Below are 23,140 nucleotides of genomic sequence, written 5' to 3'. Positions count from 1 at the left end.
AGTCTGGGAAGGGACATAGGGTGAGGGAAACATTAGAATAGGTACCTAATAGGTTGAATGGCCTCCCAGGTGGTGCATCATTCAACTGCTGCTAGTGATTACAGTCAGCCACTCTGTAACAGGTCCACATGCACCAGAACAATTCATCACAGTGGGATAACATCGGATATCAACTTTGCCCTCCAAGGCAAGCCACAAACACCCACATTTTGCATCAATTCCCTTTAGTTTCAGGACCTCAGAATGCCATTTTCTGAAATTAATCTTCCTCATATGCTTTTAGTCAATTCCAGAGGTAAAGCTGAAGATTAATATTTAAGCAACGTTCTTCATATTTAAATTGAAAAGTTTCACCACATGAATCCATTGCTCGTCACATGTTTGAAGGCAATGAACTGAACCCCACAAACCACAGATGCTCTAGATTAAATGGTCTGTCTTGTTGAGCTAAGCAATTTTCAGCCAGAGTTGCAAATAGGAAGCATTCTACCCATGGCTAACTAAAGAGTCAAATGCTCAAGGATAATGTTAGAGGTTTGCATGTTGCAAAGAAGATTAGTAACAATAAAGGATGTTCAAAATATTGAGAGGAAGTGCTCCAGTAGCCAGCTAAAAAGCATAAATCCTTTCCACTCAATGGCCATCGCTTGAGCTTGAAGTGAGACTCAAACCACCCTGTTTGCCTCCAACAATCATACACAGTTAAAGTCATTTAGATCACATTTCCTCCCCATTCTGATGTTTTAGCCTGAACTTCAACTGAACCTCCTGACCAAGTCTGTATACTTTTATGCATGGAGTTGCTGCCACATGATGGGCTGATAAGATATTTTAATAAACGAGCATTAAAGCTATGCAGGTGCACCTAATAAAGTAGGTACTGAGTGTATGTCACCATATACTACTTTGAGATTCAGTTTCTTGCTGGGATTTATAGAAAAATAAAGAAATACTAAAGAACTTATGAAGAACTATTCATGAACAAAGACTGACTAGCAGCCAATATGCAAAAGAAGACAAATTGTGCAAATCAAAAAACAATGCAGAGAATATGAGTTGTAAAGTTCTTGAAAGTGAGTCCCTAGGTTGTAGAATCTGTTCAGACCAGTGGTGAATAATGTTATCCACGCCGATTCAGGAATCTGATGGTTGCAGGGTAACAACTTGTCCTGATCCTGGCAGGGTGGGATCTAAAACTCCTGTACCTCCTGCCTGATGGTGGTGAAAGAGTTCATGGTCTAGATGGCGAGGGGGTTCTTGATGATGGATGTTGCTTCCTTGGGGCAACACTCCGTGTAGATGTGCTCAGTGGTACCGGAGTACAGAAGGCATTGCTTCATGTTGGTGATTTGAGATATTTTTGGAATTCTTTGCTCCAGACAGTAAAGAAACATGATCAGTGAGCCTTTCAACTAGAATATCATCCTGGTCATTAACACATATTCTTTGGAGAGGGTGATCCCTAGTAGAATACAGGTGAAGAATGAATGAGCCAATGGAGTTGCCAGGTAACCTGGAAATGACTATTGCAGAAATCTATTGACTAAACATGGAGAGAAGATATTGTTATGTTGGGTGTAAAATTGTAGTTTTGCTTATATTTTCCTTCTTGTTTATCATTCCTCTGCTTGCTTGTATTTTACGTAATCACCGACATGCACTGACCACTTTACTAGGAACACCTGTATGCCTGCTCATTAATATAAATATCTAATCAGCCAAACATGTAGCAGCAATTCAGTGCAGAAAAGCATGCAGGCATGGTCAAGAGATTTAAGCCTCTTGAAGTTTATTGTTCAGACCAAACATCAGAATGGGGAAGAAATGTGATCTAAATGACTTTGACCATGGAGTGTTTATTGGTGCCAGGTGAGGTGGTTTGAGTATCTCAGGAACAGCTGATCTTATAGAACATGGAACAGTACAAAAACAGGAGCAGGCCTTTCGTTCCACAATGTTGTGCCTACATTATTGTGCAAACTTCTTAGGCACACACACGCGCGCGCACACACACACACACACACACACACACACACACACACACACACACACACACACACACACACACACACACACACACACACACACACACACACACACACACACACACACACACACATATAGTTAGGGTGGCTAAGACTTTTGCACAGAACTCTAGTAATTTTATGTTTTGCCCTGTACTGCGGACATAAAAAACAAATTTCATGACATATGTGAGTGATAATAAACCTGATTCTGTTTTAGGTCTCTATTGTGGACTGAGAGCGTGGAAGGGGACAGGGAGAGTGGAATCGTGGTTGGGAAAAGGTGTGTGGAAAGGGGAGGGAGTGGGAAGCACCAGAAAGGCATTCTGTAGTGATCAATAACCCATTTGTTAGGAATCAAATAACCCTTGCCTGGCGTCTCAGGGCTGGGCGTGGCTGCACCAGCGTCAGCCCCCGCCACTTGTGCTTCTTCTCTGCCGCCTGTCCCACACCCCTCCAGCAGCACTCCAGCCTCACCATTCCCAACATCCCTTGTCAGATTTATAAATTTGCTCTCCACTCCACATTAACAAGTACAGTACTGTGCAAATGTCTTAGGCATTTAGTTACAGATATGTGTGCCTAAGACTTTTGCACAGGACTGTAAATTTGTAATTGACTGGGTAACTAAACTAATCACTTCTGCCTACATAATGCCCACATCCTTCCATTTTCATCACGTTCATGTGCTTATCTATCATCACTTAAACTTCTACAGCTGTGTGGTGGAGAGTATATTGACTGGCGGCATCACTGCCCGGTATGGAAACAGCAAAGCCCTTGAACGGAAAATCCTACAAAATGTAGTGGATATAACCCAGTCCATCATGGGTAAAGCTCTCCCCACCAATGAGCACCTCTGCATGGAGCGTTGTCACGGAAAAGCATCCAGATCATAATTCTATTATGTTATTGCATTCACTGAGTGTGCCCACAAGATAATGAATCTTGGGCATGTATATGGTGACATATATGTACTTTGATAATAAATTTACTTTGAACTTTTGAACTTTGAAGTCTGCTCTTGTGGAGTGCATAGTGTCAACAGCCTCTCCTGTGCAGCGGAGCAGTGAGCAAGCTATGATCTGTGTCATCGGTGAACAATGACGGTCGATGTACAGACACCGTGGGTGTAAATCTTGCTGATGGTAACTTTCACGTGTTGACATAATTCGGCGAAGGCTCATTTTGGAGAATCAATACTTGTGAATAAGACAAATTCACCCAAAAGTAAGCCAAACAAGGAGAATAGAATGTGTGTAGTACTCCAGGTATGAGTGAACACCAAAAAGAGAGCTGCCGACAACATTGATTTACTCCGCATTATTTCAGCTTTGCAATGCTTTCTTTTTTTTAATCATCTGAATCAGAGCTGCTAAGTATCCTCCTACGCTGTTCTCCACCTCAGTGAGTCCAGAGGTAGAGGCCCAAATGTCAAAGTCCCTGGGGTTGGCCTGTCGAGGACAGCGGTCCGTTGTCTGCTTGTCCAGGCCGAGAACTGGAGGTTGGAGATAAGCTGTCTGTGAATTTGAGAGTACAGGGGCGAAGGCGGCCTGTCCTGGGGTTGTATACCTGTCTGTGTATGTAGGTAGGTGGACGAGAGGCTGGAAAAGGGTCTTGTTTTGCTACTGTTGTCATGTGTAGTTGTATGGTTTTTCTGTTAAACATCGTGGCAATGCTATGTTGGCATTGGAACATATGGCAACACTTGTGGGGTTGCCCTATCACATCCTTAGATGAGGTGGGTTATTAATGCAAGCGACATTTCACTGTATGTTTTGATGTTCATTGGTTAGTTACTGCCTGTTATATCACTTACAATTAGGGCCCTTATCTCTGTTTCCATGGTATGGCAGTAAATGCGGTTAATAAACCTGAATCTGAGTTATTTCTTTAGCAGTTTGATTGGGGCATGACTGTGCAAGCGCGTTGACGTCAGCCAGTGAGAACTACAATAAGAGCTTAAAAGGAGACAGATTTATAGAGTGGGTGTCCGAGGAGCTGGTGACAGAGTAGAGCAAGACACAGAGCAGGAAGGCTTTGGCTCAACAGGGCTTCAGCAATAACGGGTCAAAGTGAGCTAGGTTGCCTGTGTAGAATACGGACACAAAGTATGTGTGTGAGGCCGGTGTTCTGTGCTGGGCGTCAGATGCGGGAAGTTCGGGAGACTCCCAGCCTCCTGGACAGCCACATCTGCGCCAGGTGCGTCGAGCTGCAGCTCCTTAGGGACCACGTTAGGGAACTGGAGATGCAGCTCGAAGACCTTTGTCTGATCAGGGCGAGTGAGGAGGTGATAGATAGGAGCTATAGGCAGGTAGTCACATTGGGGCCTCGGGAGACAGAAAAGTGGGTAACAGTCAGGACAGGACAGAAGGACAGAAGGACAGGAGTCAGAGGCTAGAGAGCACCCCTGTGGCTGTACCCCTTGACGATAAGTACTCCTGTTTGAGTACTGTTGGGGGGAACAGCCTACCTGAGGGAAGCTACAGTGGCCGCACCTCTGACACATAGTCTGGCCCTGTGGCTCAGAAGGATAGGGAAAGAAAGAGGATGCCAGCAGTGATAGGGGACTCTATAGCTAAGGGGTCAGACAGGTAATTCTGTGGACACAGGAAAGAGGCACGGATGGTAGTTTGCCTCCCAGGTGCCAGGGTCCAGGAGGTTTCTGATCGCGTCCATGATATTCTGAAGTGGGAAGGAGAACAGCCAGAGGTCATGGTGCATATTCGTACCAACGACATGGGCAGGAAAAGAGAGGAGGTCCTGAAAGCAGACTACAGGGAGTTAGGAAGGAAGTTGAGAAGCAGGACCACAAAGATAATAATCTCAGAATTACTGCCTGTGCCACGTGACAGTGAGTATAGGAATAGAGTGAGGTGGAGGATAAATGCGTGACTGAGGGATTGGAGCAGGGGTCAGGGATTCAGATTTCTGGATCATTGGGACCTCTTTTTGGGCAGGTGTAACCTGTACAAAAAGGATAGGTTGCACTTGAATCTGAGGGGGACCAATATCCTGGTGGGGAGGTTTGCTAAGGCTGTTGGGGAGAGTTTAAATTAGGATTGCTGGGGGGTGGGAACCAAACTGAAGAGATGGAGGAAGAGGTGGTTGGCTCACAAATAGCGTAAGTTTGGAGACAGTGTGAGAGGGAGGAAAGGCAGGTGATAAGAGAAGGAATGCGCTCAGACCGATGGTTTGAGATGTGTCTATTTTAATGCAAGGAGTATTATGAACAAAGCAGATGAGCTTAGAGCGTGGATCAATACTTGGAGTTATGATGTTGTAGCCATTACAGAGACTTGGATGGCTCAGGGGCAGGAATGGTTACTTCAAGTGCCAGGTTTTAGATGTTTCAGGAAGGACAGGGAGGGAGACAAAAGAGGTGGGGCATGGCACTGTAGATCAGAGATAGTGTCACGGCTGCAGAAAAGGAGGAAATCATGGAGGGATTGTCTACGAAGTGTCTGTGGGTGGAAGATAGAAACAGGAAGGGGTTAATAACTCTACTGGGTGTTTTTAATAGATCACTTAATAGTAACAGGGACATCGAGGAGCAGATAGGGAGACAAATTCTGGAAAGTTGTAATAATAACAGGGTTGCCGTTGGTGGAGTTTGTTAGGTATATTCAGGAAGGCTTCTTGACACAATATGTAGATAAGTCTACAAGAGGAGAGACTGTACTTGATCTGATATTGAGAAATGAACCTGGTCAGGTGTCAGATCTCTCAGTGGGAGAGCATTTTGGGTTGAGTGACCACAATTCTATTCCCTTTACCATAGCATTGGAGATGGATAGGAACAAGCAAGTTAGGAAAGCGTTTGATTAGAGTAAGGGGAAATATGAGGCTATCAAGCAGGAACTTAGAAGTACAAATTAGGAACAGATGTTCTCAGGGGCATGTACGGAAAAAATGTGGCAAATGTTCAGGGGATGTTTGCGTGGAATTCTGCATAGATACTTTCCAATAAGACAGGGAAAGGATGTTAGGAATCATGGTGTACAAAGGCTGGTGTAAATCTAGTCAAGAATAGTGGTTGTAGGTGGGTCATATTCTGCATGGAGGTTGGTCACCAGTTGTGTGCCTCAGAGATCTGTTCTGGGACTCCTACTCCTCATGATTTTTATAAATGACCTGGATGAAGAAGTGGAGGGATGGGTTAATAAGTTTGATGATGACACAAAGGTTGGGGGTGTTGTGGATAGTGTGCTGGGCTATTAGAGGTTACAGCGGGACATCGATAGGGTGCAAAACTGGGCTGAGAAGGGGCAGATGAAGTTCAACCCAGATGAGTGTGAGGTGGTTCATTTTGGTAGGTCAAATATGATGGTAGAATATAGTATTAATGGTAAGATTCTTGGCAGTGTGGAGAATCAGTGGGATTTTGGGGTCCGAGTCCATAGGACACTCAAAGCTGCTGCACAGGTGGACTCTATGGTTAAGAAAGCGTAAGGTGCATTGGCTTTCGTCAATTGTGGGATTGTGTTTAGGAGCAGAGAGGTAATGTTGCAGCTATATAGGACCCTGGTCAGACCCCACTTGGAGTAGTGCTCTGTTCTGGTCACCTCTCTACAGGAAGGATGTGGAAGCCATAGAAAGGGTGCAGAGGAGATTTGCAAGAATGTTGCCTGGATTGGGGAGCATACCTTATGAAAGTATGTTGAGTGAGCTCAGCCTTTTCTCCTTGGAGCGATGGAGGATGAGAGGTGGTGACCTGACAGAGGTGTACAAGATGATGAGAGGCATTGATCATGTGGATAGTCAGAGGCTTTTTCCCAGGGCTGAAATGGTTGCCACAAGAGGGCACAGGCTTAAGGTGCTGGGAAGTAAGTACAGGCAAGATGTCAGGGGTAAATCTTTACGCAGAGAGTGGTGAGTACATGGAATGGGCTGCCGGCGACGGTGGTGGAGGCAGATACGATAGGGTCCTTTAAGAGACTCCTGGACAGGTACATAGAGCTCAGAAAAACAGAGGGCTATGGGTAACCCTAGGTAATTTCTAAGGTAGGGACATGTTCAGCACAGCTTTGTGGGCTGAAGGGCCTGTATTGTGCTGTAGGTTTTCTACGTTTCTATGATGCAATACTGAACTGATATTCTATTTCATGTCAATGACTAGAAACTGACCTTAGCCAAGCTTCAGGCCTTCTTTTGTATAATGTAGGAGGATCTTTCACAGTCACACATAGAAGCCAAAGAGGTCCATCATCTATTGTCCAGAGTAGGGCATTACCAATGCCATAGTAATGAGATAGTAATAATCTGACTGCTTTCTTTCTGAAGGACAGACTTAACTGAGGGAGAAACTTGGTAAAGCTGGTTTATTATCGTCACATGTGCTGAGGTATCACAAAGAATTTGTTTTGCTTCCCATCAGCTTATCATCACCGCATCAGTACATTGAGGTAGTATAAGGGAAAAAACAATACCAATGCAGAATAAGGTGCTACAGTTGCAGAGAAAGTGCAGTGCAGGCAGACAATGAGGTGCAAATTCATAATGAGGTAGATTGTGAAGTCAAGAGTCCATCTTATCGTACAAGAGGTCCTTTTAAGAGTCTTATTTCAGCAGGAAAGGAGCCTGTTTTCAGGATTTTGACCCTCCTGCCTGATGGGAGAGAGGAGAAGACAGAATGTCTGGGGCAGGTGGGGTCATTGATTATGCTGGTTGCTTTTCAGGAGTAATGAAAAGAACAGAAAGTGCGGGGCAGGGGGTGATGGTGCTGGTTCCTGTGATGTGTTGAGCTACGTCCACAACTCTACGCATTTTCTTGAGGTCTCGGGTAGAACAGAAAATCTCTTTGAGTGAACGGCAACAAAAACCTTGCACTATTCAAGCATAGACTGTTGTGGGACTGACAGACTTCTACCTCTTCAAAAAATATTCAATCAGTTCAATGACATAATGGAATAAAAATAACTGAAGAGTGTAAAAGAAAAAACCTTTATGTAAATTTCTTTAAGGGCAATGTATGCAGCTGCAGAGCTTGGCATAAGTGGAAGTTGAATATCATGCAGATTATTTGGGTATAGAGTGGATTCCGGTTAATTGAGACGCATCAGGATCAGTACATTTGGCCCATTTGGCTGCCCCACTTAGCCAAATTTTCCTGGAAATAGTTTAAAAGATATAATAAAGACAAATTACTGTTTAACTAACGAATTATGTATTTAAATGAAATTCAGAATAAATTAGAGTATCACCAATGCTTGTCCGTTGTATCCGACAATGACAGGAAACCTGCGCAGGAGATTTTTAAAAGTGGAACGACCGATGCACTGGGACAGTTCCACTCTCTCAACTTCGGAAGTCCAGGACCAGTGATACGAGTAGTCGTCACGGGTGGGGTCTTCCCTGGTTGCAGTAGATGGCCACAATGTCTTCTGTGCCTCATCATGCCCTTTGCTCTCCACAGTGTATTGCAGAACTGCCTTTCTAGCCATTGGCTTTCACTGTAGATCTCATCCACCCAGTCTGCTGGAGCGGAATTCTCATGCTAGGCCAGGCATGTCCCTATCTCACCAGGATATCAGACTAACAATTTCCTCTGCATCCTTTCAGATTCAGATTCATTTTTTAATCACACATTCATTAAAACCTGCCACAAAACACGTCATTTGCATTAGCAACCAGCACAACCTAAGGATGTGCTGGGGGCAGCCCACAAGTGTCGCCACACGTTCTGGTGCCAACTTTGCATCCTTACAGTGTTCAGCAGAACAACACACACGCAGCCGCAGCATCACAGAACAACAGGCATAACGGGCCCCTTACCGTGCCAGCCACCCACCAATGCACACAAACAGACAGGTCTCTAACCTCAGGGCAGGCTGTCTTTGGGCCTCAGGCTTCACCAGACTCATAGACGTACAGACATCAGGCCTTCGGCTTGCCCAGTGGACTCACATCCCCAGGCCATCGGGCTTCGACTTCTGGAACATTTAACTCATTTAACAGGTACCTTGGATCTGTCTTCACTAGGGACGACACAAACAATCTCCCAGATGTAATAGTGGCCAAAGGAACTAGGGTAAAGGATGAACTGAAAGAAATTTATATTAGGCAAGAAACGGTGTTGGATAGACTGTTGAGTCTGAAGGCTGATAAGACCCTGGGACCTGATGGTCTGCATCTCAGGGTACTTAAAGGGGTGGTTCTAGAAATCGTGGACACATTGGTAATCATTTTCCAATGTTCTATAGATTCAGGAACAGTTCCTGCTGATAGGAGGGTGGCTAATGTTGTCCCACTTTTCAAGAAAAGAGGGAGAGAGAAAACTGGGAATTATAGACCGGTTAGCCTGACGTCAGTGGTGGGAAAGATGCTGGAGTCAATTATAAAAGAGGAAATTACGACACATTTGGATAGCAGTAGAAGGATCAGTCCGAGTCAGCTTGGATTTATGAAGGGAAAATCATGCTTGACTAATCTTCTGGAGTTTTTTGAGGATGTAACTATGAAAATGGACAAGGGAGAGCCAGTGGATGTAGTGTACCTGGACTTCCAGAAAGCTTTTGATAAAGTCCCACATAGGAGATTAGTGGGTAAAATTAGGGCACATGGTATTGGGGGCAGAGTACTGACATGGATTGAAAATTGACTGGCTGACAGGAAACAAAGAGTAGTGATTAACGGGTCCCTTTCAGAATGGCAGGCTGTGACCACTGGGGTACCGCAAGGTTCGGTGCTGGGACCGCAGCTGTTTACAATATACATTAATGATTTAGATGAAGGGATTAAAAGTAACATTAGCAAATTTGCTGATGACACAAAGCTGGGTGGCAGTGTGAAATGTCAGGAGGATGTTATGAGAATGCAGGGTGACTTGGACAGGTTGGGTGAGTGGACAAATGTATGGCAGATGCAGTTTAATGTGGATAAATGTGAGGTTATCCACTTTGGTGGCAAGAACAGGAAGGCAGATTACTATCTAAATGGAGTCAAGTTAGGAAAAGGGGAAGTACAATGAGATCTAGGTGTTCTTGTACATCAGTCAATGAAAGCAAGCATGCAGGTACAGCAGGCAGTGAAGAAAGCTAATGGCATTCTGGCTTTTATAACAAGACGAATTGAGTATAGGAGTAAAGAGGTACTTCTGCAGCTGTACAGGGCCCTGGTGAGACCCCACCTGGAGTATTGTGTGCAGTTTTGGTCTCGAAATTTGAGGAAGGACATTCTTGCTATTGAGGGAGTTCAGTGTAGGTTCACAAGGTTAATTCCCAGAATGGCAGGACTGTCATATGTTGAAAGATTGGAGCGACTGGGCTTGTATACACTGGAATTTAGAAGAATGAGAGGGGATCGGATTGAAACATATAAGATTATTAAGGGATTGGTCACACTGGAGGCAGGAAGCCTGTTCCCGCTGATGGGTGAGTCCAGAACTAGAGGCCACAGTTTAAGAATAAGGGGTAGGCCATTTAGAACAGAGATGCGGAAAAACTTTTTCACCCAGAGAGTGGTGGATATGTGGAATGCTCTGCCCCAGAAGGCAGTGGAGGCCAAGTCTCTGGATGCATTCAAGAGAGAGTTAGATAGACCTCTCACAGATAGCGGGGTCAAGGGATATGGGGAGAGGGCAGGAACGGGGTATTGATTGTGTATGATCAGCCATGATCACAGTGAATGGCGGTGCTGGCTAGATGGGCCGAATGGCCTGCTCTGCACCTACTGTCTATTGTCTATTGTCTATTTGGCTTCTTTTATCCTTAAAGAAAGGATAGGTTAAGGTTCTTATCCTTTCCACCTGCTTTGTTACAAGGATAAGAACCTCAGCTTCACTTGCTGTAGACAGTCTTGTTAATCTTAACTGTACTCTCTTGAGGACCTTTGAAGTTCGAAGTCAAAAGCGAATGTGTGTGTGTGTGTGTGTGTGTGTGTGTGTGTGTGTGTGTGTGTGTGTGTGTGTGTGTGTGTGTGTGTGTGTGTGTGTGTGTGTGTGTGTGTGTGTGTGAGAGAGAGAGACCATATACTACCCTGAGATTCATCTTCTTGCGGGCATTCACAGTAGGTACAGAGAAACACAATAGGATTAGATGAAAAACAGCAAACAGCGACTGACAAACAACCAATGTGCAAAAGAAGACAAACTGAAAATGCAAAACGAAACAAATGATAATTTAAAAATAAATTAATAGTAAATAGTTTTGAGAAAATGAGTTGTAGAGTCATTGAAAGTGGCTCCATAGGTTGTGGAATCAACTCAGTGCCGAGGTGGGTGAAGTTATCCATGCCTGTTCATGAGCCTGATGCTTGAGGGGTGATATGAAGAAGGCCTTCACATGCTACCTAAAGTAATGCAAACACAATATGTTTCCATAGTTACATATTAGGAAGTTCTGAGGGTTTGATGGTTTGTGGGCACCAGACCTTTACAGCCCAAGATCTGAACATCAGAATTTCCCATGCTAAATTTTTGACCTCTCTTTCCCCTTCTACGACGTCACTTAATAGAACACCATTTTACATATCTGCTCTAAGATCCTTTTATGTGGCTCTGTGTCAAAATCTATTTGTCCATATCTTATTTATTTATAAATTCACCCTGCTGGCAGCCAGTGCATGTACGCCCGCCTGAATGCCTGCGGCCAGATACCCCCGCCTCCCCAACTCACAGACACACTCTGGTTCTGCACCGGAGTTCTGTCGCTGCAGTTTCACATGCTTATGCTGCTGCTTGTTTTGCTGCTTCAGGCAGATGGGGCACGTCAGCCGTGGTTGGCAGCTCACCTTGGAGAAGGAAAGCTGTAATCTCAAACCTCTGCTGCCTTGCGTGGGCAACAGCTTGCTCTCCATATCATACCGTCCTGGCTTGCATATCACATGGACAGCTACAACACAGTGTCCATGGTCAACCCCGACCAACAGAGGTCCTCATCTTTTATTATAATAGTGTCAGGAAGATTATACTGTCTTACATCAACACATGCACTTCACACTTTATTTCAAACCTGCCAATCTTCAAGCCGAGCCACTCCGGGACTTGTGCTAATTTTATTATTGTGACTGTAGGTGCTGGATCGTAACTAAATGTGCTGTGTGTGACTGTATGTACTGTGTTTTGCACCTTGGCCCCAGAGGAATGGTGTTTCATTTAGTTGTATACAAATGTATAGTTGAATGACAATAAACTTGACCTTGAACTTGATGGCATCCTATTTAAATGCCTACAAACATTTTAAGAGTGCGATAATATCATTAAGGACAAAAGTCAGTGTTGCAACCAATAAGTGCCATACTGCGACTGACTTGAGGCAACATTGAAGAAGCCTCTGATTGTTAGATAAAGGCAGCAGAGTTCTGGCAAGACCATACAATATGAGAAACGGAACAGCAAAACAATTAGCAAAGCATCAGCAGTGCTCTTTAAAGGGGAAGGAAACTGCAATGCCAAGCGTACACATCCTGAGCTACACAATTGTGTAAAAGTCTAGCTCAGATTAACTGGTTTAACTTAAAGGTGTAGAGACAAAAAAAAAACATTTTATAGAAACTTAAAACACCTCAGAAAGCTTCAAAATATAAAAACAAACACTGTGCATTGAATATAATTAGAGCAACCTGTCCCATTGTAATAGGAAATAGATTTCCCGAGTGGAATAATGTCTATAGTGCCTGAGGTTACATTCTGCTCTGAACCCTATAACCTTGTCTGTAAGAGCTATGATCTTCCAGACAAAACGTTAGTCCAGAAGTCGATGGTCTTTAGTGCTAAGCAGCCTATACGATGTAAGTACTGAGATGAACACTTTCGTACAATTATAGCGCCACTATATTTAACAAAAACTGTTTGTTGGGCACCATATATAACATGTTGACAGACTGTCTACAAACAAAATGCATCACTTTCCCTCTTTGAAAATGAGAACACAATAACTCTTCATGTGTGTACAGAGTCATAACAGATTCAATCTGTTGACTGGCTTCCTCAGTTGGTTTGACCTTCTCAACTGTGCATTTGCCACTGATGTTGTTTTAGTTCCTTTCACTGAAGAATTTGTAATCTCATATGCTAACTTGCTGCTGTTCTGCATTTCTTCAAAAGAACATGGATTTTTATCAACATCAGGAAAAAGATTCAGTATCACAAGTCACTTCAGGGACATCTCATGGTATCTCATCTGATAATGTGTATGTGGCATACACTAGGTGACCACTTTATTAGGTATTTCTGGCACCAAATAAGCTGGGCACTGAGTGTACATGCGAGTGTATGCTTGCGGTCCTCGGCTGTTGTAGCCCCTCCACTTCAAGTTGCAACGTGTTGTGAGTTCAGAGATGCTGATTGTGTAATACATTCAGAGATTGCGTGATTGTGAACCAAAGAGATGATTGTGGACTTCAGAAATGGTAAGACAAAGGAACACAAACCAATCCTCATCGAGGGATCTGAAGTGGAGAGAGTGAGCAGTTTTAAGTTTCTGGGTGTTAATATCTCTGAAGAAATAACCTGGTCCTAACACACTGATGTAGCTATAAAGAAGACAAGACAGTAGCTATATTTCATTAGGAGTCTGAGGAGAAATGGTTTGTCAACTAAAACACTTGAAAACTTCTACATATCTACTGCAGAGAGCATTCTGACTGGCTGCATCAGCACCTGGTATTGGTGGAGGGGCTACTGCACAGGATGGAAATAAACTCCAGAAAGATGTAAAATTAGTCAGCTTTGTCATGGGTACTAGCCTATGTAGTATCCTAGATATCTTCAAGAAGTGGTGCCTCAAAAAGGCGGCGTCCATCATTAAGGACCCCCACCACCTGGGACATGTCCCTTCACATTGTTACCATCAGGAAGGAGGTACAGAATCCTGAAGGCTCACACTCAATGAATCAAGAACAGCTTCCTTCCCTCTATTATCTGATCTCTGAATGGACATTGAACGTATGAACACTACCTCACTACTTTTTAAAAATTTCTGTTTTTGCACTAATTATTTTAATATGACTATTTAATATGCATATACACTGTATATTAGTGTAATTCATGTTTTCTATATTTATCATGATTTACATTGTACTGCTGTTGCAAAGTTAACAAATTTCACAGAATATACCTGTGATATTAAACCTGATTCTGATTCTTCCACACAGCAATAATAATTAATACATGATTTTTTATATACTGTCACCTCCCTGTCAGCTTGAACCAGACTGGCCATTCCTCTCTGACCTGTCTCATTAACAAGGCATTTTCGCCAACAGAAATGCCACTCACTGCATCCAGTTTGTTGTGAGCACCCTTCTCTGTAAACTCTGGAGACGGCTGTGCTTAAAAATTGCAGGAGATCAGTAGTTTCTAATGTATTCAAACCACCCCATCTGGCACCAACAATTATTCCATGGTCAAAGTAGCTTTGATCACATCTCAAATAAACTCTTCTCTGGCTTCCAGCCAGGTACAGGTACTGATTATAACCAGCGTTAATGACAGACTGCTATCCTCATCAGGGATGATGCCTGGGCAATTTCCAGTCTGGTGGTATTTATTTCCCCGTCATCCATCTTTCCTGATTTGATAGTCCTCATCCAATCAGGTTTCTGCTGTCCCACCTTGTTTACAATTGAACTCCAGCTCTTAGAGCAAGACCTTCTGTGCTCCCTGATGCAGGTTTTTTTAGATCACATCTTTTCCCCATTTTGATATTTGATCTACTACTGATGTTTGATGTTTGATCAGCTACTGAATCTCTTGACCATGTTTACATTGAGTTGCTGCCACATGATTGACTGATTAGTTACTTGCATTAACAAGCAGGTGTGCAGGTGTACTTAATAAAGTGGCCACTGAGCATACTTTTATCTTATTTCCAAAGCTGAGTGGATAAATACTTAGGCTACAAATTTGGACGACTTTAGCAAGCTCCTATCACTAAAGTGCTATGTCTCTACCCTCCTTTTCAAATTATTATAAAGTAGAGACACAATACACAAGAAGGTAAACTTTGAATGCCACAGAGGTGTATCTAGTAGAGCATCTGCCACAAACTCTGGTGATCCTGATTTAATCCTGACCTCAGCTGCTGTCTGTGTGTTCTCCAAATGCCTACATGGGTTTGCATTGGGCACACTGGTTTCCACCCGTGTTCCTAAGATCTGAGAGTTGTTACATTAATGGCTGCTATAAATTGATCCGGATTGAGTAGTTCATTGATAAAATCAGAGGCAGATGAATTTGGTAATTGTAATGAGGTAAGGTTGGTTGAGTGGAAATGGTCAGTGGGCTGAACAGTCTATTTCGTGCTATATTTACATTGGCATTAGTTCATTACTGTCACACATACTAAGATAGAGTAGAAAGCCCCGCAAATGTTTATACAAATCCGTGCATTGAGGTAGGTCAAGCTAAAACAACAACAATGGAGAATAAAGTGTAAAACCTACCAAAGGAAAGTACAGTGCAATTAAAAGATAAAGTGCAAGTTCAGAAGTAATTGATTAATTTATTTTGTTCTGATATTCTGAATACAATGGTATCCATATGAGGAGTGTTTGATGGCTCTGGGCCTATTCTCTCTGGAACTCAGAAGAATGAGGGGAGATCTCATTGAAACCTCTCAAATGTTGAAAGGCCTCGATATATTGGATGAGGAGAGGATGTTTCTTAGGGTGGGGAGACTTAGACCAGAAGACACAGCTTCAGAATAGAGAGACATCCCTTTCCCATATATCTCACGCAAACATCATCTGCCTAATCCCATTTACCTGCACCCGGTACGTATCCCTGCAAACCTCTCCCATCCATGTAGCTATCCAAGCTTTTCTTAAATGTTACAATTTAACCCACATCTACCTCTTCTGCTGACAGCTTGTTCCACACTTGCAACATCCACTGAGTGAAGATGGTTCCCCTCTGAACTCCTTTATTTATTCCACCTTTCACTAAGGACGTATGACCTCCAGTTCTAGTCTCACCCAACCTGAGGTGGAAAAGCCTGCAGAGAAAATACTATACTAAAATGAAAGAACAAATTAGATGACTGAAGTCATAAGGGAACAATTATAAGTTCAAGAAAGGGATATTCACTCAGTACATAGGCAGCAGAGGAGCACATGAGGAGACAACGAGATTAGAAGAGAGAACAAAGCAACGATCAGGAAGACAAAGAAAACCTGAAACTGAATTATCAAGGAAAATAAGACAAAAGACTATAAAATTTGACAGTCTCATCGATAAAGAGGAAGACTGAGATGGGAATCAACCATTAGTGGGTAACAGGACCAAAGAGAAATTGAGGAAATATTAAGTTATTATTTTACTTCATAATGTTCTCCAAGAGGACAACAACCTTGTCGTAGGATTTGGAGGCTTGTGTGCCTCAATGATCCAGAGCCCAATGTTGGCTAGAGTCGGGGCTTTATACTTTGGCTCTTGGTAGGGTGACACATGCCAAACAGGTCAAAGGTTAGAGGCCAGACTAAGAGAGGTCCATCAGTCCTCCAGGTTTTGGGGGGTTCAGCTCAGGGCTAACGACCCTGACTGGGAAAACAAAATTGTTACAGAAACAGCAATGAAGACTCCTTCTGCATCTGAGTACAATGATACATCTGAGTCTCCACTTAGGACTTACATGAATGACAGTAGTGAAAACTGAGAGGAAGCTAATGACATGACAAAGGAAGTCCTGAACACAAGCACAGATGGAGGACCTTCATTGCTGCCCTAAATGCCAGTGGCGTAATGGGTAGGGGTAGTAAGTAAGTTGCTTCATAATTTACCAAGGAGATAGAACTGATGCATATGAATGGATAAGTAGAGAGAAACAAGCAGCTAAAATAGATACAAAGAGTACATTAAATAAACTAATCAAATCAATAGGTATAAATTAGAGTATTGTGAACAGTTTTGGGTCCGTTATCTAAGAAAGGATGTGCTGACATTGGAGTAGATTCAAAGGAGGTTCACAACAATTGTTCTGGGGTTGAGTGAATTTCCATAGGAAGAATGTTTGATGGTTCTGGGCCCGTACTCATTGGAACTTAGAAGAGTTCAGGATGACCTCATTGAAACCTATCGAATGGCGAAAGGCCTTGATAGAGTGGATGTGGAGAGGATGTTTCCTACGGTGGGGGAGTCTAAGACCAGAGGACACAGCCGCAGAATAGAGGGGTGTCCTTTTAGAACAGAGATGGGCAGGAATTTCTTTAGCCAGAGAGTGGTGAATCTGTGAAATTTGTTGCCACAGGCAGCTGTGGGGGCCAAGCTATTGGGTATACTTAAGGCAGAGGTTGATAGATTTTTGATTAGTTGGGGGCATGAAGGGATATGGGGAGAGGCAGGAGATTGGCGCTGAGAGGGTAAATGGATCGGCCATGATGAAGTGGTGGAGCAGACTTGATGGGCCAAATGGCCTAATTCTGCTGCTGTATCTGATGGTCTTAAGGTCTTACAAAATCTCTGGTGAAGATGGATTACTTCTCTGTGCTTTAAAAGAATCCAGAAATGAAACAACAAAGACATTGTTGCACGTCGTCATTGATTTGATGTGCCAGTGGTCTGATGGCCAATGGAACCGCCATGTTTAAGAAGAGAGTTAGAACATGTTCGATGAATTATATACCAAAGAGTTTAGCACCAGTGGTAGGGGAAATAGCAGAATCTCATGATAAAGAGATATTTATTATTACTATATCTTCCTTTCTGTATTTGCACAGTTTGTTGTCTTTTGCACAACTGGTAGAACACCCAAGTTGGTGGGGTCTTTTGTTGATTCTATTATAGTTATTATTCTGCTCTGGATTTATTGAGTATGCGATGCACCATCAATAACTCTCAGAGACGGGAGGTGAACAATAGGCTTTTATTAGCAGCAAAAGGGACCACGATATCTTGGAGACTGAGGGAGGAGCAGTGCCTCCAATCGCCTTTATACAGGGTTCTGTGGGAGGACCCACAGGAGCAGTCAGCAGAGTGGCGTGTCCAGGCAGGTACACATAGTTTACCACAGTATGCCTGCAAGAAAATGAATATCAGGTTGCATATGGTGACATATGAGGGGTGATTGATATGTTCATGGCCTAAGGTAGAAGGAGTCAATTTGAGAAAATCTAGCACATTTATTTTTCAACATAGTCCCCTCCTACTACCTTGGGCCATGAACCTATCAATCACCCCGATGAGTTGAAAAATAAAAGTGCTAGGTTTTCTAAAATTGACTCCTTCTACCTTAGGCCACGAACTTATCAATCACTCCTCGTATATGTACTTTGATAATAAACTTTCTTTGATCTTTGAAAGTGGGAGGAATCAAGTTCATCCGGCCAAAAGAAAAAGAATGATAAGTAATCAGAAAAGATTTCAAAATGGAAAATATTGCTTTACCAGCTTTGTTGCTTTTTGGAGGGGAAAATGGTGACCATGGACAGTGAAAACGCAGAGCCTGCAATTTATCTGCTGTATATTTTTAAAGCACATTAATAAGATACCCCATAATAAGATGGCTGATGCCAATGAGGTAGTAACTGAGGATGCTGGGTTTCAGTTCTTGTGGTGTTATGGTGAACCAGAAAAAAGTCTTTCTGCAAAATGTTCTCACGTAGATTAAATCTTCCTGTTGCAATCAAGCCAACTTCAATTCTTGTTTTTCTTAAGAAATTGTTACAGTTTAATTAGAACTATCATTTGGTCAGGTAAAAATGCAAAATAAATTCATTCCCTAAAAGAAGCATACCTCTGAACAATGTCTGGACATTGGTTTCTTGTGGCAACATCTATCTTAACTTTAACAGGTTTTACAGTACTGTGCAAAAGTCTTAGGCAAATATATATAGCTATATAAAGCGCCTAAGGTGTTTGCACACTCTAGTGATTTTATGTATTGCACTGTTCTACTGCAAAGGAAAACAAATTTCATGACATATGTGAGTGATGGTAAACCTGATTCTGATATGATAGATAGATAGATAGATACTTTATTCATCCCCATGGGGAAATTCAACTTTTTTCCAATGTCCCATACACTTGTTGTAGCAAAACTAATTACATACAATACTTAACTCAGTAAAAAATATGATATGCATCTAAATCACTATCTCAAAAAGCATTAATAATAGCTTTTAAAAAGTTCTTAAGTCCTGGCAGTTGAATTGTAAAGCCTAATGGCATTGGGGAGTATTGACCTCTTCATCCTGTCTGAGGAGCATTGCATCGGTAGTAACCTGTCGCTGAAACTGCTTCTCTGTCTCTGGATGGTGCTATGTAGAGGATGTTCAGAGTTATCCATAATTGACCGTAGCCTACTCAGCGCCCTTCGCTCAGCTACCGATGTTAAACTCTCCAGTACTTTGCCCACGACAGAGCCCGCCTTCCTTACCAGCTTATTAAGACGTGAGGCGTCCCTCTTCTTAATGCTTCCTCCCCAACACGCCACCACAAAGAAGAGGGCGTTCTCCACAACTGACCTATAGAACATCTTCAGCATCTCACTACAGACATTGAATGACTATTGTGGACCAAGAGTGGGAAGGTGACAAGGAGAGGGGAATCATTGTTGGGAAAAGTGAAAGGGAGAGGAGAGGGAGCAGGAAGCAATCTTTAATGATCAATAAACCAATTGATTGGAATCAAATGAGCTAGCATGGTGTCTTAGGTCTGGGTATCTCTGCACCCATCACCACCGCCCGCTCTTGGCACTCCTTTTCTGCCACCTGCATTATATCCCTCCCAAGATGGTCCATCCTCATCATTCCCAACATCCTTTGTTCCTGTCAGATTTAGAAACTCGCTCTTTGTTCCACGTTGACAAATATAGTAATATGCTAAGGTTTTAGGCACCTCAACTATATATGTGTGCCAAAGACTTTTACAGTACAGTAGTAATTTGCAAACACAAGAGATTCTGCAGATACTAGAAATCTTGAGCAAGACACATGACATGCTGGAGGAACTCAGCAGGTCAGGCAGCATCTATGGAGGAGAATGAGATATTGACATTTCGGGCTGACACCCTTCAGCAGGACTGGCAAGGAAGGGGCAGAAGGTAGAATAAGGTGGGGGGGAGAGAAAGGAGTACAAGCTGGCAAGTGATCGGTGAATCTAGGTGAGGGGAAAGTTAGGTGGGTGGGGAGGCAGGATGAAGTGTTGTGATGACTTGGAGTAGACTAAACAGCTTGAGCATATAGATTTTCAGAAAGAGGATATGCTGGAGCTTTTGGAAAGCATCAAGTTGGATAAGTCGCTGGGACCAGATGAGATATTCCCCAGGCCACTGTGGGAGGTGAGGGAGGAGATTGCTGAGCCTCTGGCGATGATATTTGCATCATCAGTGGGGACGGGAGAGGTTCCAGAGGATTGGAGGGTTACAGATATTGTTCCTTTATTCAAGAAAGGGAGTAGAGAAAGCCCAGGAAATTATAGACCAGTGAGTCTTACCTCAGTGGTTGGTAAGTTGACGGAGAAGATCCTGAGAGGCAGGATTTATGAACATTTGGAGAGATATAATATGATTAGGAATAGGCAGCATGGCTTTGTTAAGGGCAGGTCTTGCCTTATGAGCCTGATTGAATTTTTTGAGGATGTGGCTAAACACATTGATGAAGGTAGAGCAGTAAATGTAGTGTATATTGATTTCAGCAAGGCATTTGATAAGGTACCCCATGCAAGGTTTATTGAGAAAGTAAGGAGGCATGGGATCCAAGGGGACATTGCTTTGTGGATCCAAAACTGGCTTGCCCACAGAAAGCAAACAGTGGTTGTAGATGGGACATATTCTGCATGGAGGTCAGTAACCAGTGGAGTGCCTCAGGGATCTGTTCTGGGACCCCTACTCTTTGTGGTTTTTATAAATGACCTGGATGAGGAAGTGGAGGGATGGTTTAGTAAGTTTGCTGATGACACAAAGGTTGGAGGTGTTGTGGATAGTGTGGAGGGTTGTCAAAGGTTACAGCGGGACATTGATAGGGTGCAAAACTGGGCTGAGAAGTGACAGATGGAGTTGAACTCAGTTAAGTGTGAAGTGGTTTATTTTGGTAGTTCAAATATGATGGCAGAATATAGTATTAATGGTAAGACTCTTGGCAGTGTGGAGGATCAGAGGGATCTTGGGGTCCGAGTCCATAGGACGTTCAAAGCAGCTGCGCAGGTTGACTCTGTGGTTAAGAAGGCTTACGGCGTATTGGCCTTCATCAATCGTGGAATTGAATTTAGGAGCTGAGAGGTAATGTTCCAGCTCTATAGGGCCCAGACCTCACTTGGAGTACTGTGCTCAGTTTTGGTCACCTCACTACCAGAAGGATGTGGAAGTCATAGAAATGGTGCAGAGGATATTTACAAGGATGTTGCCTGGATTGGGAAGCATGTCTTATGAAGATAGGTTGAGTGAACTCAGCCTTTTCTCCTTGGAGTGATGGAGGATGAGAGGTGACCGGATAGAGGTGTATAGGACGATGAGAGGCGTTGATTATTTGGATAGTCAGAGGCTTTTTCCCAGGGCTTAAATGGTTGCCACAAAAGGACACAGGTTTAAGGTGCTGGGGAGTAGGTACAGAGGAGATGTCAGGGGTAAGTTTTTTACTCAGAGAGTGGTGAATGCGTGGAATGGGCTGCCGGCAATGGTGGTGGAGGCAAATATGATAGGGTCTTCTAAGAAACTTTTGGATAGGTACATGGAGCTCATAAAAATAGAGAGCTATGGGTAAACCTCGTAATTTCTAAGGTGGGGACATGTTCGGCACAACTTTGTGGGCCGAAGGGCCTGTATTGTGTTGTAGGTTTTCTGTGTTCTATGTTCTATGAAGTAAAATGCTGGGAGGTAATAGGTTGTAGATGTAAAAGCTAAGGAGAAGAAAGATTTAAAAACAGAGGACTGTGGACCATGGAAGAAATGGAAGGAGGAGATGAACTAGAGGGGGGCGATGGGCAGGTGATGAGAAGAAAATGGGGTCAGAGGGTAACCAGAATGGGGAATGGAGAAAGCTGAGAAGGGGAGTAATTACCATAAGTTAGAGAAATCAACATCTATGCCATCAGTTTGGATGCTACCCAGACAGAATATGAGGTGTCGCTCCTCCAACCTGAGTGTGGCCACTTCATATCAGTAAAGGAAACCTTAGACAGACATGGGAAGGGAAAGTTGAATTGAAATTGGCAGCCACCATTCAGCTTCAGAGGAGAGGCATTACCTCTGGATAAATAAAATCTGCATTGAGGTTCTTTCAATTTCACATTGTGACAGTGGGATTATTTTGCTCTTCACCCAAAGTACATCAGCTATCCTCTGCAGTTACTGTGATGACAAGCAGATTCCTGTAGCACACATGGTTATTCCTGCCCTCCAAGGCTTTGATCATGATGAACTGTTAGTGAGGATTTGACTCCATATGACCGTTCTTTATATGCATCGATTGTGAGGAACCTCTTGTTCCTCACATCTTCACCCCCCTGTTCACCAATGCACACACATACAGCAGATCAGGATTTGTGGAAAAAAAACCTGGTTTCAATCAAGTAGGTAGACAGGTCCTGCAACGCAGTGACGTGGTATGGTAGCACAGTGGATGGCATAACTTCATTACAGTGCCAGTAACCTGGGTTCAATTCCACTGCTGGAATTGACTGTAAGGAGTTTAAACTTCTTTCTCTGACCACGTGGGTTTCCTCGCACACATTCCAAAGATGTATGGGTTAATAGGTTAATCTGCTCTCTACAGCCAGTTATGCTGCTGGTGTTTAGAGCAGCAATTAAAGTTCTCCATCTCTGGCAACGTTTTCAGCGCTTCCTTCATCGTGTCAGTCGCTCATTTTTCACTACAATCAGTCATACGTGTCCCAGGTGTAGGCTCAGGAATACTGTCACACTCAGATGCAGAAGGATTCTTCATCGTTGTTTCCGTAACAGTTTTGTTTTTACCAGTCAGGGTTGCTAGCCCTGAGTTAAACTCCCAAACCTGGAGGACTGGTGGACCACTCAGTGTAGATTCTACCCTTTGACCTGATTGACATGGGTAACCCTGACAAGAGCCAACATAACTCTCTGGGCCATTGAGGCACACAAGCCTTCAAACCATGAGAAGGTTGTAATCCTCTTGGAGGAGGTTCATTGCCTACATGCGTGTAATTAGGCAGTGTGGTCTCATTAGGTTGCAAGGACCTGTTGCCATACTAAGCATCTAAGTAAAAG

This window comes from Hemitrygon akajei, chromosome 4 (assembly GCF_048418815.1).
Source record: "Hemitrygon akajei chromosome 4, sHemAka1.3, whole genome shotgun sequence".
NCBI lineage: Eukaryota > Metazoa > Chordata > Chondrichthyes > Myliobatiformes > Dasyatidae > Hemitrygon > Hemitrygon akajei.
Note: the sequence above shows the minus strand (reverse complement) of the source record.